This window comes from Cervus elaphus, chromosome 13 (genome assembly GCF_910594005.1).
Source record: "Cervus elaphus chromosome 13, mCerEla1.1, whole genome shotgun sequence".
Classification (NCBI taxonomy): Eukaryota; Metazoa; Chordata; class Mammalia; order Artiodactyla; family Cervidae; genus Cervus; species Cervus elaphus.
This window is the reverse complement of record NC_057827.1, coordinates 6,388,383-6,404,810: the sequence shown is the minus strand read 5'-3', so window position 1 is coordinate 6,404,810 and position 16,428 is coordinate 6,388,383. Positions and strand designations below refer to the sequence as shown.

Sequence of the window (16,428 nt, the reverse complement as noted above, 5' to 3'; positions counted from 1 at the left end):
TACAGAGTAAGGTGAACTTGGCACTAGGCCAGATTCGGCCCAGCGCACCCACGAATCGGAGCAGAATTCAATGCATGCGTCTCTTCCTGCCAGTCAGTCTACTCATTGGGCGGCCTCTGACAGAAATTAAGGATGGGACTTGGACTTCCTCATGAACCAGGATCCAGGGGTCAGTCCCACAGAAACAGGTCCCTTTCCTGGCCAGATTATCCTCACATCCACACGCTGTAGGGACCAGGCTACTGACCACACCCTACAGAAAGCTCCCATAATGCAGGGCGTGGTCCACATTGGACTCATCCTGCCCCAAGGGTCACTCACCCAAATCTGAAGCATCCAAGTCCTCCGCACACACAGGGACAATCCTCAAGCAGGAACACCCACAGAATGACGGTGGGCAAAATGACCGCGTGCACACAGATCACTAAGGATGCTTTCATGAAGACTTCAGAAGGAATGTCAGGGGAAGACCCTGGATGCCACAGGTCTCTGCCATAGCACCATGGGAGCTGCTGGCTCCTACATTGAGTCAGCCTGGGTATTCCACAAAATGACCAATCTCTACCAGAACCATGGGCCTCCAAGCTTGATGCTCCATTGCCAGGGGGCCAACACATTGGTGCTATCAGGTCCGGCCGATTGGCCCCAACCTTAGGGAGCCTAGTTAATTCCAGGCCCAGGGGACAAATGGCGGCCAAGGGGAATGTGCACACACCACATAACAACCCACAGGGCTGGTTGCTGGGCCTCTCTTATTACAACTGTTCAAGGCACCAAAGATACCCTTGGGGAGTCCTTCTAATGGCAGCAGGCCACCAAGGACACAAAGGTCACCTCTCACTGAGCCTCCCAGGCACAAGCAATGCCTTCTCCTCCGAACCCAGATGAGGGCAGCTTCAAAAGGACCACACTATGTATCAGTGAGAACAGAACGACAGTGCGTGCAGCCTCAGCAGACATAACATCCCAGGCAATCACACTGCGCTTTTCCTCACCTGCCCAACCATTCTCCTCTGGGGCTCTGGTCAACCTGCAGGAACAATGCAGGCCTGTGACCACAACACAGTCCATGGTGACCTCCAAGACTCAAGCATGTGACAGGACTTGCAACTCAGGAACTGCCAAGGGCAGAAATGAGGCCTATTAACTTTCACAACTGCCACCATTCCCCTAGGTCTCTGCAGCCGCTGCAGCCCACAGGGTACTCAGCAATCTCACCAACCCAAAGGGCCGCAATGGCGAGGGCCTCAGATCTCACCTGGGCCTCCAATCAGACACCACAGCGGCTTCCTTGCGCCAGAATCGACATCACGAGAGCCCCAATTAGCACACTTGCAGCAGGAACCAGGACAAAACGCACCGCTCTGAGAGAAGAGCTCACTGTACGATGCCAGGATCTACTGCGACACCTACCACCACTGGACAAGCCGGATGCCTCTTCTGCTCCTCACTGCCCTTCACCATGGACCCCACATTCCAAGAAGGCCGCTCGAACATCTGTACACGGCCCACCCGCAGATGGGAGCCTCGCAAATGGTGGGGACCTGGCTCCTACTTGTGTGTGTGTGACGCAGTCAGAGAAGCCCTCTTGCTAACCAGTCCCACCCTTAACCCCAAGGGAGGCAACGTGCTGGACCTCAGTTTCGATGAGGAGACGGTAGTGAGTTCTCACTCATTTTGTTCCGATTTCCAAGGAATGCATGAGAGGGTGTCGTCATCGATCCGAGCACGTGGTAGATGGCTCCCCACCTCCAGAGGGCAGGCAGCGCCGCTCCAAGGAGGAGCCATTGACCTGGGAGTCCTCCAGCAGCCAGGACAACTCAGAGCCCCCAGGCTTCTCAGCAAGCGGAACGGTCCCTCCATACGTACAGCCACTCAGGCAGTGCCAGGAAACCTGAAATTCACGACACGTCTTGGGGCAGGAGAAGTCGTACCGTGCTCGGTGATCCAAAAAGACCTGGCACCACCCTGGGCCGCCACACTTCTTGCCGGACTCCCTTGCACCTCGAGCTGCCGCCTCATGGGCGGACCTTCGTCTTCTGGGTCATGGACAGCCATATCTGGCAAATGCACCTGACGAGGGGACAGAAAGCACACGAACACTTGAAATGTGGACTTGGGCTCTCACTGAGGAACACTGATGCAGAGGTTTCACTGGGGGAAGGCCTGTATCTGCAACCCAAATACATCCATCCCTTACAGACAACTGGTAACCTACCGTTCAAAAGAGTGCAGCAAATTAGGCTCAAGGTCATGTGGGTGTCTTTCTGACTCAGCATGCATGGGTGGCAGGGGATTCGATGTGGGGTTGAGTGCCTGTGTCCCGGTGTACCAACAAGAATGCACTCTCGGCAATTTGGGGGTGTGTCCAGAAATATGTCCAGGTAGCAAAGTCTCAGTGCCCGCATTGAAAGGCCCTACAGTCTGAACACGCATGCCATCGTCATGGAGCCCTGACCTCCTGTCCTCCCACGACATGGGGGATGACACCTGGCATCTTCCTTCAGCCCCATGCAAAATTTCACTGAGGGGCTGTTGACGTAGGCTCTAGGCTCCCAGTCTCCATGACCCATGATGTCTGACCAAAGCACAGAAATCTGACTGCCCAAGGACACCTTGCAGAGCATCTGTGTGAATGCCACGTACCCTGAGACTGTAGCTACTACTACAGCTCAGGGGTCCTTGGCACAAGGTTCACCTCCACCCTAACCAGAAAAGTTTCCCAGAGAACTACAGAGTAAGGTGAACTTGGCACTAGGGCAGATTCGGCCCAGCGCACCCTCGAATCGGAGCAGAATTCAAGGCATGCGTCTCTTCCTGCCAGTCAGTCTACTCATTGGGCGGCCTCTGACAGAAAGTAAGGATGGGACTTGGACTTCCTCACGTACCAGGATCCAGGGGTCAGTCCCATAGAAACTGGTCCCTTTCCTGGCCAGATTATCCTCACATCCACACCCTGTAGGGACCAGGCTACTGACCACAGCCTACAGAAAGCTCCCATAATGCAGGGCGTGGACCACATTGGACTCATCCTGCCCCAAGGGTCACTCACCCAAATCTGAAGCCTCCAAGGCCTCGGCACACACAGGGACAATCCTCAAGCAGGAACACCCACAGGATGACGGTGGGCAAAATGACCGCGTGCACACAGATCACTAAGGATGCTTTCAGGAAGACTTCAGAAGACCTGTCAGGGGAAGACCCTGGATGCCACAGGTCTCTGCCATAGCGCCATGGGAGCTGCTGGCTCCTACATTCAGTCAGCCTGGCTATTCTAAACAATGATCAAACTCTACCAGAACCATGGGCCTCCAAGCTTGATGCTCCATTGCCAGGGGGCCAACACATTGGTGCTATCAGGTCCGGCTGATTGGCCCCAATCTTAGGGAGCCTAGGTAATTCCAGGCCCAGGGGACAAATGGCGGCCAAGGGGAATGTGCACACACCACATAACAACCCACAGGGCTGGTTGCCGGGCCTCTCTTATTACAACTGTTCAAGGCACCAAAGATACCCTTGGGGAGTCCTTCTACTGGCAGCAGGCCACCAAGGACACAAAGGTCACCTCTCACTGAGCCTCCCAGGCACAAGCAATGCCCTCTCCTCCGTACCCAGATGAGGGCAGCTTCAAAAGGACCACACTATGTATCAGTGAGAACAGAACGACAGTGCCTGCAGCCTCAGCAGACATAACATCCCAGGCAATCACACTGCGCTTTTCCTCACCTGCCCAACCATTCTCCTCTGGGGCTCTGGTCAACCTGCAGGAACAATGCAGGCCTGTGACCACAACACAGTCCATGGCGACCTCCAAGACTCAAGCATGTGACAGGACTTGCAACTCAGGAACTGCCAAGGGCAGAAATGAGGCCTATTAACTTTCACAACTGCCACCGTTCCCCTAGGTCTCTGCAGCTGCTGCAGCCCACAGGGTACTCAGCAATCTCACCAACCCAAAGGGCCGCAATGGCGAGGGCCTCAGATCTCACCTGGGCCTCCAATCAGACACCACAGAAGCTTCCTTGCGCCAGAATCGACATCACGAGAGCCCCAATTAGCACACTTGCAGCAGGAACCAGGACAAAATGCACCGCTCTGAGAGAAGAGCTCACTGTACGATGCCAGGATCTACTGCGACACCTACCACCACTGGACAAGCCGGATGCCTCTTCTGCTCCTCACTGCCCGTCACCATGGACCCCACATTCCAAGAAGGCCGCTCGAACATCTGTACACGGCCCACCCGCAGATGGGAGCCTCGCAAATGGTGGGGACCTGGCTTCTACTTGCGTGTGTGTGACACAGTCACAGAAGGCCCCTTGCTAACCAGTCCCAACCTTAACCCCAAGGGAAGCAACGTGCTGGACCTCAGTTTCGATGAGGAGACGGTAGTGAGTTCTCACTCATTTTGTTCAGATTTCCAAGGAATGCATGAGAGGGTGTCGTCATCGATCCGAGCACGTGCTGGCTGGCTCCCCACCTCCACAGGGCAGGCATCGCCGCTCCAAGGAGGAGCCACTGACCTGGGAGTCCTCCAGCAGCCGGGGCAACTCAGAGCCCACAGGCTTCTCAGCAAGAGGAACGGTCCCTCGATACATACAGCCACTCAGGCAGTGCCAGGAAACCTGAAATTCACGACACGTCTTGGGGCAGGAGAAGCCGTACCGTGCTCGGTGATCCAAAAAGACCTGGCACCACCCTGGGCCGCCACACTTCTTGCCGGACTCCCTTGCACCTCGAGCCGCCGCCTCATGGGCGGACCTTCGTCTCCTGGGTCATGGACAGCCATATCTGGCAACTGCACCTGACAAGGGGACAGAAAGCACAGGAACACTTGAGATGTGGACTTGGGCTCTCACTGAGGAACACTGATGCAGAGCTTTCACTGGGGGAAGGCCTGTATCTGCAACCCAACTACATCCATCCCTTACAGACAACTGGTGACCTACCGTTCAAAAGAGTGCAGCAAATTAAGCTCAAGGTCATGTGGGTGTCTTTCTGACTCAGCATGCATGGGTGGCAGGGGATTCGATGTGGGGTTGAGTGCCTGTGTCCCGGTGTACCAACAAGAATGCACTCTCGGCAATTTGGGGGTGTGTCCAGAAATATGTCCAGGTAGCCTAGTCTCAGTGCCCGCATTGAAAGGCCCTACAGTCTGAACACCCATGCCGTCGTCATGGAGCCCTGACCTCCTGTCCTCCCACGACATGGGGGATGACACCTGGCATCTTCCTTCAGCCCCATGCAAAATTTCACTGAGGGGCTGTTGACGTAGGCTCTAGGCTCCCAGTCTCCATGACCCATGATGTCTGACCAAAGCACAGAAATCTGACTGCCCAAGGACACCTTGCAGAGCATCTGTGTGAATGCCACGTACCCTGAGACTGTAGCTACTACTACAGCTCAGGGGTCCTTGGCACAAGGTTCACCTCCACCCTAACCAGAAAAGTTTCCCAGAGAACTACAGAGTAAGGTGAACTTGGCACTAGGGCAGATTCGGCCCAGCGCACCCTCGAATAGGAGCAGAATTCAAGGCATGCGTCTCTTCCTGCCAGTCAGTCTACTCATTGGGCGGCCTCTGACAGAAAGTAAGGATGGGACTTGGACTTCCTCACGTACCAGGATCCAGGGGTCAGTCCCACAGAAACAGGTCCCTTTCCTGGCCAGATTATCCTCACATCCACACTCTGTAGGGACCAGGCTACTGACCACAGCCTACAGAAAGCTCCCATAATGCAGGGCGTGGTCCACATTGGACTCATCCTGCCCCAAGGGTCACTCACCCAAATCTGAAGCCTCCAAGGCCTCGGCACACACAGGGACAATCCTCAAGCAGGAACACCCACAGGATGACGGTGGGCAAAATGACCGCGTGCACACAGATCACTAAGGATGCTTTCATGAAGACTTCAGAAGACCTGTCAGGGGAAGACCCTGGATGTCACAGGTCTCTGCCATAGCGCCATGGGAGCTGCTGGCTCCTACATTGAGTCAGCCTGGATATTCCACCCAATGACCAATCTCTACCAGAACCATGGGCCTCCAAGCTTGATGCTCCATCGCCAGGGGGCCAACACACTGGTGCTATCAGGGCCGGCTGACTGGCCCCAACCTTAGGGAGCCTAGGTAATTCCAGGCCCAGGGGACAAATGGCGGCCAAGGGGCATGTGCACACACCACATAACAACCCACAGGGCTGGTTGCTTGGCCTCTCTTATTGCAACTCTTCAAGGCACCAAAGATACCCTTGGGGAGTCCTTCTACTGGCAGGAGGCCATCAAGGACACAAAGGTCACCTCTCACTGAGCCTCCCAGGCACAAGCAATGCCCTCTCCTCTGTACCCAGCTGAGGGCAGCTTCAAAAGGACCACACTATGTATCAGTGAGAACAGAACGACAGTGCCTGCAGCCTCAGCAGACATAACATCCCAGGCAATCACACTGCGCTTTTCCTCACCTGCCCAACCATTCTCCTCTGGGGCTCTGGTCAACCTGCAGGAGCAATGCAGGCCTGTGACCACAACACAGTCCATGGCGACCTCCAAGACTCAAGCATGTGACAGGACTTGCAACTCAGGAACTGCCAAGGGCAGAAATGAGGCCTATTAACTTTCACAAATGCCACCGTTCCCCTAGGTCTCTGCAGCCGCTGCAGCCCACAGGGTACTCAGCAATCTCACCAACCCAAAGGGCCGCAATGGCGAGGGCCTCAGATCTCACCTGGGCCTCCAATCAGACACCACAGAAGCTTCCTTGCGTCACAATAGACATCACGAGAGCCCCAATTAGCACACTTGCAGCAGGAACCAGAACAAAATGCACCGCTCTGAGAGAAGTACTCACTGTCCGATGCCAGCATTTACGGCGACACCTACCACCACTGGACAAGCCGGATGCCTCTTCTGCTCCTCAGTGCCCTTCACCATGGACCCCAAATTCCAAGAAGGCCGCTCGAACATCTGTGCACGGCCCACCCGCAGATGGGAGCCTCGCAAATGGTGGGCACTTGGCTCCTACTTGCGTGTGTGTGATGCAGTCAGAGAAGGCCCCTTGTTAACCAGTCCCAACCTTAACCCCAAGGGAAGCAACGTGCTGGACCTCAGTTTCGATGAGGAGACGGTAGTGAGTTCTCATTCATTTTGTTCAGATTTTCCAAGGAATGCATGAGAGGGTGTCGTCATCGATCCGAGCACGTGCTGGCTGGCTCCCCACCTCCACAGGGCAGGCAGCGCCGCTCCAAGGAGGAGCCAGTGACCTGGGAGTCCTCCAGCAGCCGGGGCACCTCAGAGCCACCAGGCTTCTCAGCAAGAGGAACCGTCCCTCCATACATACAGCCACTCAGGCAGTGCCAGGAAACCTGAAATTCACGACACGTCTTGGGGCAGGAGAAGCCGTACCGTGCTCGGTGATCCAAAAAGACCTGGCACCACCCTGGGCCGCCACACTTCTTGCCGGACTCCCTTGCACCTCGAGCCGCCGCCTCATGGGCGGACCTTCGTCTCCTGGGTCATGGACAGCCATATCTGGCAACTGCACCTGACAAGGGGACAGAAAGCACAGGAACACTTGAGATGTGGACTTGGGCTCTCACTGAGGAACACTGATGCAGAGCTTTCACTGGGGAAAGGCCTGTATCTGCAACCCAACTACATCCATCCCTTACAGACAACTGGTGACCTACCGTTCAAAAGAGTGCAGCAAATTAAGCTCAAGGTCATGTGGGTGTTTTTCTGACTCAGCATGCATGGGTGGCAGGGGATTCGATGTGGGGTTGAGTGCCTGTGTCCCGGTGTACCAACAAGAATGCACTCTCGGCAATTTGGGGGTGTGTCCAGAAATATGTCCAGGTAGCCTAGTCTCAGTGCCCGCATTGAAAGGCCCTACAGTCTGAACACCCATGCCGTCGTCATGGAGCCCTGACCTCCTGTCCTCCCACGACATGGGGGATGACACATGGCATCTTCCTTCAGCCCCATGCAAAATTTCACTGAGGGGCTGTTGACGTAGGCTCTAGGCTCCCAGTCTCCATGACCCATGATGTCTGACCAAAGCACAGAAATCTGACTGCCCAAGGACACCTTGCAGAGCATCTGTGTGAATGCCACGTACCCTGAGACTGTAGCTACTACTACAGCACAGGGGTCCTTGGCACAAGGTTCACCTCCACCCTAACCAGAAAAGTTTCCCAGAGAACTACAGAGTAAGGTGAACTTGGCACTAGGGCAGATTCGGCCCAGCGCACCCTCGAATAGGAGCAGAATTCAAGGCATGCGTCTCTTCCTGCCAGTCAGTCTACTCATTGGGCGGCCTCTGACAGAAAGTAAGGATGGGACTTGGACTTCCTCACGTACCAGGATCCAGGGGTCAGTCCCACAGAAACAGGTCCCTTTCCTGGCCAGATTATCCTCACATCCACACCCTGTAGGGACCAGGCTACTGACCACAGCCTACAGAAAGCTCCCATAATGCAGGGCGTGGTCCACATTGGACTCATCCTGCCCCAAGGGTCACTCACCCAAATCTGAAGCCTCCAAGGCCTCGGCACACACAGGGACAATCCTCAAGCAGGAACACCCACAGGATGACGGTGGGCAAAATGACCGCGTGCACACAGATCACTAAGGATGCTTTCATGAAGACTTCAGAAGTCCTGTCAGGGGAAGACCCTGGATGTCACAGGTCTCTGCCATAGCGCCATGGGAGCTGCTGGCTCCTACATTGAGTCAGCCTGGATATTCCACCCAATGACCAATCTCTACCAGAACCATGGGCCTCCAAGCTTGATGCTCCATTGCCAGGGGGCCAACACATTGGTGCTATCAGGGCCGGCTGACTGGCCCCAACCTTAGGGAGCCTAGGTAATTCCAGGCCCAGGGGACAAATGGCGGCCAAGGGGCATGTGCACACACCACATAACAACCCACAGGGCTGGTTGCTTGGCCTCTCTTATTGCAACTCTTCAAGGCACCAAAGATACCCTTGGGGAGTCCTTCTACTGGCAGGAGGCCATCAAGGACACAAAGGTCACCTCTCACTGAGCCTCCCAGGCACAAGCAATGCCCTCTCCTCTGTACCCAGCTGAGGGCAGCTTCAAAAGGACCACACTATGTATCAGTGAGAACAGAACGACAGTGCCTGCAGCCTCAGCAGACATAACATCCCAGGCAATCACACTGCGCTTTTCCTCACCTGCCCAACCATTCTCCTCTGGGGCTCTGGTCAACCTGCAGGAGCAATGCAGGCCTGTGACCACAACACAGTCCATGGCGACCTCCAAGACTCAAGCATGTGACAGGACTTGCAACTCAGGAACTGCCAAGGGCAGAAATGAGGCCTATTAACTTTCACAAATGCCACCGTTCCCCTAGGTCTCTGCAGCCGCTGCAGCCCACAGGGTACTCAGCAATCTCACCAACCCAAAGGGCCGCAATGGCGAGGGCCTCAGATCTCACCTGGGCCTCCAATCAGACACCACAGAAGCTTCCTTGCGTCACAATAGACATCACGAGAGCCCCAATTAGCACACTTGCAGCAGGAACCAGGACAAAATGCACCGCTCTGAGAGAAGTACTCACTTTCCGATGCCAGCATTTACGGCGACACCTACCACCACTGGACAAGCCGGATGCCTCTTCTGCTCCTCAGTGCCCTTCACCATGGACCCCAAATTCCAAGAAGGCCGCTCGAACATCTGTACACTGCCCACCCGCAGATGGGAGCCTCGCAAATGGTGGGCAGCTGGCTCCTACTTGCGTGTGTGTGACACAGTAAGAGAAGCCCTCTTGCTAACCAGTCCCACCCTCAACCCCAAGGGAGGCAACGTGCTGGACCTCAGTTTCGATGAGGAGACGGTAGTGAGTTCTCACTCATTTTGTTCAGATTTCCAAGGAATGCATGAGAGGGTGTCATCATCGATCCGAGCACGTGCTGGCTGGCTCCCCACCTCCACAGGGCAGGCAGCGCCGCTCCAAGGAGGAGCCACTGACCTGGGAGTCCTCCAGCAGCCGGGGCAACTCAGAGCCCACAGGCTTCTCAGCAAGAGGAACGGTCCCTCCATACGTACAGCCACTCAGGCAGTGCCAGGAAACCTGAAATTCACGACACGTCTTGGGGCAGGAGAAGCCGTACCGTGCTCGGTGATCCAAAAAGACCTGGCACCACCCTGGGCCGCCACACTTCTTGCCGGACTCCCTTGCACCTCGAGCCGCCGCCTCATGGGCGGACCTTCGTCTCCTGGGTCATGGACAGCCATATCTGGCAACTGCACCTGACAAGGGGACAGAAAGCACAGGAACACTTGAGATGTGGACTTGGGCTCTCACTGAGGAACACTGATGCAGAGCTTTCACTGGGGAAAGGCCTGTATCTGCAACCCAACTACATCCATCCCTTACAGACAACTGGTGACCTACCGTTCAAAAGAGTGCAGCAAATTAAGCTCAAGGTCATGTGGGTGTCTTTCTGACTCAGCATGCATGGGTGGCAGGGAATTCGATGTGGGGTTGAGTGCCTGTGTCCCGGTGTACCAACAAGAATGCACTCTCGGCAATTTGGGGGTGTGTCTAGAAATATGTCCAGGTAGCAAAGTCTCAGTGCCCGCATTGAAAGGCCCTACAGTCTGAACACGCATGCCGTCGTCATGGAGCCCTGACCTCCTGTCCTCCCACGACATGGGGGATGACACCTGGCATCTTCCTTCAGCCCCATGCAAAATTTCACTGAGGGGCTGTTGACGTAGGCTCTAGGCTCCCAGTCTCCATGACCCATGATGTCTGACCAAAGCACAGAAATCTGACTGCCCAAGGACACCTTGCAGAGCATCTGTGTGAATGCCACGTACCCTGAGACTGTAGCTACTACTACAGCTCAGGGGTCCTTGGCACAAGGTTCACCTCCACCCTAACCAGAAAAGTTTCCCAGAGAACTAGAGAGTAAGGTGAACTTGGCACTAGGGCAGATTCGGCCCAGCGCACCGTCGAATAGGAGCCGAATTCAAGGCATGCGTCTCTTCCTGCCAGTCAGTCTACTCATTGGGCGGCCTCTGACAGAAAGTAAGGATGGGACTTGGACTTCCTCACGTACCAGGATCCAGGGGTCAGTCCCACAGAAACAGGTCCCTTTCCTGGCCAGATTATCCTCACATCCACACCCTGTAGGGACCAGGCTACTGACCACAGCCTACAGAAAGCTCCCATAATGCAGGGCGTGGTCCACATTGGACTCATCCTGCCCCAAGGGTCACTCACCCAAATCTGAAGCCTCCAAGGCCTCGGCACACACAGGGACAATCCTCAAGCAGGAACACCCACAGGATGACGGTGGGCAAAATGACCGCGTGCACACAGATCACTAAGGATGCTTTCATGAAGACTTCAGAAGACCTGTCAGGGGAAGACCCTGGATGCCACAGGTCTCTGCCATAGCGCCATGGGAGCTGCTGGCTCCTACATTGAGTCAGCCTGGATATTCCACCCAATGACCAATCTCTACCAGAACCATGGGCCTCCAAGCTTGATGCTCCATTGCCAGGGGGCCAACACATTGGTGCTATCAGGGCCGGCTGACTGGCCCCAACCTTAGGGAGCCTAGGTAATTCCAGGCCCAGGGGACAAATGGCGGCCAAGGGGCATGTGCACACACCACATAACAACCCACAGGGCTGGTTGCTTGGCCTCTCTTATTGCAACTCTTCAAGGCACCAAAGATACCCTTGGGGAGTCCTTCTACTGGCAGGAGGCCATCAAGGACATAAAGGTCACCTCTCACTGAGCCTCCCAGGCACAAGCAATGCCCTCTCCTCTGTACCCAGCTGAGGGCAGCTTCAAAAGGACCACACTATGTATCAGTGAGAACAGAACGACAGTGCCTGCAGCCTCAGCAGACATAACATCCAAGGCAATCACACTGCGCTTTTCCTCACCTGCCCAACCATTCTCCTCTGGGGCTCTGGACAACCTGCAGGAGCAATGCAGGCCTGTGACCACAACACAGTCCATGGCGACCTCCAAGACTCAAGCATGTGACAGGACTTGCAACTCAGGAACTGCCAAGGGCAGAAATGAGGTCTATTAACTTTCACAACTGCCACCGTTCCCCTAGGTCTCTGCAGCCGCTGCAGCCCACAGGGTACTCAGCAACCTCACCAACCCAAAGGGCCGCAATGGCGAGGGCCTCAGATCTCACCTGGGCCTCCAATCAGACACCACAGAAGCTTCCTTGCGGCACAATCGACATCACGAGAGCCCCAATTAGCACACTTGCAGCAGGAACCAGGACAAAATGCACCGCTCTGAGAGAAGACCTCACTGTCCGATGCCAGGATCTACTGTGACACCTACTACCACTGGACAAGCCGGATGCCTCTTCTGCTCCTCAGTGCCCTTCACCATGGACCCCACATTCCAAGAAGGCCCCTCGAACATCTGTACACTGCCCACCCGCAGATGGGAGCCTCGCAAATGGTGGGGACCTGGCTCCTACTTGCGTGTGTGTTACGCAGTCAGAGAAGCCCTCTTCCTAACCAGTTCCACCCTCAACCCCAAGGGAGGCAACGTGCTGGACCTCAGTTTCGATGAGGAGACGGTAATGAGTTCTCACTCATTTTGTTCAGATTTCCAAGGAATGCATGAGAGGGTGTCGTCATTGATCCGAGCACGTGCTGGCTGGCTCCCCACCTCCACAGGGCAGGCAGCGCCGCTCCAAGGAGGAGCCAGTGACCTGGGAGTCCCCCAGAAGCCAGGGCAACTCAGAGCCCCCAGGCTTCTCAGCAAGAGGAACGGTCCTTCCATACATACAGCCACTCAGGCAGTGCCAGGAAACCTGAAATTCACGACACGTCTTGGGGCAGGAGAAGCCGTACCGTGCTTGGTGATCCAAAAAGACCTGGCACCACCCTGGGCCGCCACACTTCTTGCCGGACTCCCTTGCACCTCGAGACGCCGCCTCATGGGCGGACCTTCGTCTCCTGGGTCATGGACAGCCATATCTGGCAACTGCACCTGACAAGGGGACAGAAAGCACAGGAACACTTGAGATGTGGACTTGGGCTCTCACTGAGGAACACTGATGCAGAGCTTTCACTGGGGAAAGGCCTGTATCTGCAACCCAACTACATCCATCCCTTACAGACAACTGGTGACCTACCGTTCAAAAGAGTGCAGCAAATTAAGCTCAAGGTCATGTGGGTGTCTTTCTGACTCAGCATGCATGGGTGGCAGGGGATTCGATGTGGGGTTGAGTGCCTGTGTCCCGGTGTACCAACAAGAATGCACTCTCGGCAATTTGGGGGTGTGTCTAGAAATATGTCCAGGTAGCAAAGTCTCAGTGCCCGCATTGAAAGGCCCTACAGTCTGAACACGCATGCCGTCGTCATGGAGCCCTGACCTCCTGTCCTCCCACGACATGGGGGATGACACCTGGCATCTTCCTTCAGCCCCATGCAAAATTTCACTGAGGGGCTGTTGACGTAGGCTCTAGGCTCCCAGTCTCCATGACCCATGATGTCTGACCAAAGTACAGAAATCTGACTGCCCAAGGACACCTTGCAGAGCATCTGTGTGAATGCCACGTACCCTGAGACTGTAGCTACTACTACAGCTCAGGGGTCCTTGGCACAAGGTTCACCTCCACCCTAACCAGAAAAGTTTCCCAGAGAACTAGAGAGTAAGGTGAACTTGGCACTAGGGCAGATTCGGCCCAGCGCACCCTCGAATAGGAGCAGAATTCAAGGCATGCGTCTCTTCCTGCCAGTCAGTCTACTCATTGGGCGGCCTCTGACAGAAAGTAAGGATGGGACTTGGACTTCCTCACGTACCAGGATCCAGGGGTCAGTCCCACAGAAACAGGTCCCTTTCCTGGCCAGATTATCCTCACATCCACACCCTGTAGGGACCAGGCTACTGACCACAGCCTACAGAAAGCTCCCATAATGCAGGGCGTGGTCCACATTGGACTCATCCTGCCCCAAGGGTCACTCACCCAAATCTGAAGCCTCCAAGGCCTCGGCACACACAGGGACAATCCTCAAGCAGGAACACCCACAGGATGACGGTGGGCAAAATGACCGCGTGCACACAGATCACTAAGGATGCTTTCATGAAGACTTCAGAAGACCTGTCAGGGGAAGACCCTGGATGCCACAGGTCTCTGCCATAGCGCCATGGGAGCTGCTGGCTCCTACATTGAGTCAGCCTGGATATTCCACCCAATGACCAATCTCTACCAGAACCATGGGCCTCCAAGCTTGATGCTCCATTGCCAGGGGGCCAACACATTGGTGCTATCAGGGCCGGCTGACTGGCCCCAACCTTAGGGAGCCTAGGTAATTCCAGGCCCAGGGGACAAATGGCGGCCAAGGGGCATGTGCACACACCACATAACAACCCACAGGGCTGGTTGCTTGGCCTCTCTTATTGCAACTCTTCAAGGCACCAAAGATACCCTTGGGGAGTCCTTCTACTGGCAGGAGGCCATCAAGGACATAAAGGTCACCTCTCACTGAGCCTCCCAGGCACAAGCAATGCCCTCTCCTCTGTACCCAGCTGAGGGCAGCTTCAAAAGGACCACACTATGTATCAGTGAGAACAGAACGACAGTGCCTGCAGCCTCAGCAGACATAACATCCAAGGCAATCACACTGCGCTTTTCCTCACCTGCCCAACCATTCTCCTCTGGGGCTCTGGACAACCTGCAGGAGCAATGCAGGCCTGTGACCACAACACAGTCCATGGCGACCTCCAAGACTCAAGCATGTGACAGGACTTGCAACTCAGGAACTGCCAAGGGCAGAAATGAGGTCTATTAACTTTCACAACTGCCACCGTTCCCCTAGGTCTCTGCAGCCGCTGCAGCCCACAGGGTACTCAGCAACCTCACCAACCCAAAGGGCCGCAATGGCGAGGGCCTCAGATCTCACCTGGGCCTCCAATCAGACACCACAGAAGCTTCCTTGCGGCACAATCGACATCACGAGAGCCCCAATTAGCACACTTGCAGCAGGAACCAGGACAAAATGCACCGCTCTGAGAGAAGACCTCACTGTCCGATGCCAGGATCTACTGTGACACCTACTACCACTGGACAAGCCGGATGCCTCTTCTGCTCCTCAGTGCCCTTCACCATGGACCCCACATTCCAAGAAGGCCCCTCGAACATCTGTACACTGCCCACCCGCAGATGGGAGCCTCGCAAATGGTGGGGACCTGGCTCCTACTAGCGTGTGTGTTACGCAGTCAGAGAAGCCCTCTTCCTAACCAGTCCCACCCTCAACCCCAAGGGAGGCAACGTGCTGGACCTCAGTTTCGATGAGGAGACGGTAATGAGTTCTCACTCATTTTGTTCAGATTTCCAAGGAATGCATGAGAGGGTGTCGTCATTGATCCGAGCACGTGCTGGCTGGCTCCCCACCTCCACAGGGCAGGCAGCGCCGCTCCAAGGAGGAGCCAGTGACCTGGGAGTCCCCCAGAAGCCAGGGCAACTCAGAGCCCCCAGGCTTCTCAGCAAGAGGAACGGTCCTTCCATACATACAGCCACTCAGGCAGTGCCAGGAAACCTGAAATTCACGACACGTCTTGGGGCAGGAGAAGCCGTACCGTGCTCGGTGATCCAAAAAGACCTGGCACCACCCTGGGCCGCCACACTTCTTGCCGGACTCCCTTGCACCTCGAGCCGCCGCCTCATGGGCGGACCTTCGTCTCCTGGGTCATGGACAGCCATATTTGGCAACTGCACCTGACAAGGGGACAGAAAGCACAGGAACACTTGAGATGTGGACTTGGGCTCTCACTGAGGAACACTGATGCAGAGCTTTCACTGGGGGAAGGCCTGTATCTGAAACCCAAATACATCCATCCCTTACAAACAACTGGTGACCTCCCATGCAAAAGAGTGCAGCAAATTAGGCTCAAGGTCATGTGGGTGTCTTTCTGACTCAGCATGCATGGGCGGCAGGGGATTCGATGTGGGGTTGAGTGCTTGTGTCCCGGTGTACCAACAAGAATGCACTCTCGGCAAGTTGGGGGTGTGTCCAGAAATATGCCCAGGTAGCAAAGTCTCAGTGCCCGCATTGGAAGGCCCTACAGTCTGAACACCCATGCCGTCGTCATGGAGCCATGACCTCCTGTCCTCCCACGACATGGGGGATGACACCTGGCATCTTCCTTCAGCCCCATGCAAAATTTCACTGAGGGGCTGTTGACGTAGGCTCTAGGCTCCCAGTCTCCATGACCCATGATGTCTGACCAAAGCACAGAAATCTGACTGCCCAAGGACACCTTGCAGAGCATCTGTGTGAATGCCACGTACCCTGAGACTGTAGCTACTACTACAGCTCAGGGGTCCTTGGCACAAGGTTCACCTCCACCCTAACCAGAAAAGTTTCCCAGAGAACTACAGAGTAAGGTGAACTTGGCACTAGGCCAGATTCGGCCC

The 16,428-nt window shown here is 55.5% G+C and overlaps 6 non-coding genes across 6 annotated transcripts; all 6 read right to left on the bottom strand.

The window, feature by feature from the left end:
* Positions 1-1,632: 1,632 nt before the first annotated feature.
* On the bottom strand, positions 1,633-1,724 carry LOC122707192. Its single transcript, XR_006344713.1, has one exon. It is a non-coding gene; the product is annotated as a small nucleolar RNA SNORD116 (small nucleolar RNA).
* A 2,639-nt stretch (positions 1,725-4,363) lies between these two features.
* LOC122707126 lies at positions 4,364-4,455 on the bottom strand. The gene has a single exon (XR_006344649.1). It is a non-coding gene; the product is annotated as a small nucleolar RNA SNORD116 (small nucleolar RNA).
* Positions 4,456-7,094: 2,639 nt separating this feature from the next.
* Positions 7,095-7,187, bottom strand: LOC122707190. The gene has a single exon (XR_006344711.1). It is a non-coding gene; the product is annotated as a small nucleolar RNA SNORD116 (small nucleolar RNA).
* A 2,639-nt stretch (positions 7,188-9,826) lies between these two features.
* On the bottom strand, positions 9,827-9,918 carry LOC122707102. The gene has a single exon (XR_006344626.1). It is a non-coding gene; the product is annotated as a small nucleolar RNA SNORD116 (small nucleolar RNA).
* A 2,639-nt stretch (positions 9,919-12,557) lies between these two features.
* LOC122707129 lies at positions 12,558-12,649 on the bottom strand. The gene has a single exon (XR_006344652.1). It is a non-coding gene; the product is annotated as a small nucleolar RNA SNORD116 (small nucleolar RNA).
* Positions 12,650-15,288: 2,639 nt separating this feature from the next.
* On the bottom strand, positions 15,289-15,380 carry LOC122707128. The gene has a single exon (XR_006344651.1). It is a non-coding gene; the product is annotated as a small nucleolar RNA SNORD116 (small nucleolar RNA).
* Positions 15,381-16,428: the final 1,048 nt, after the last annotated feature.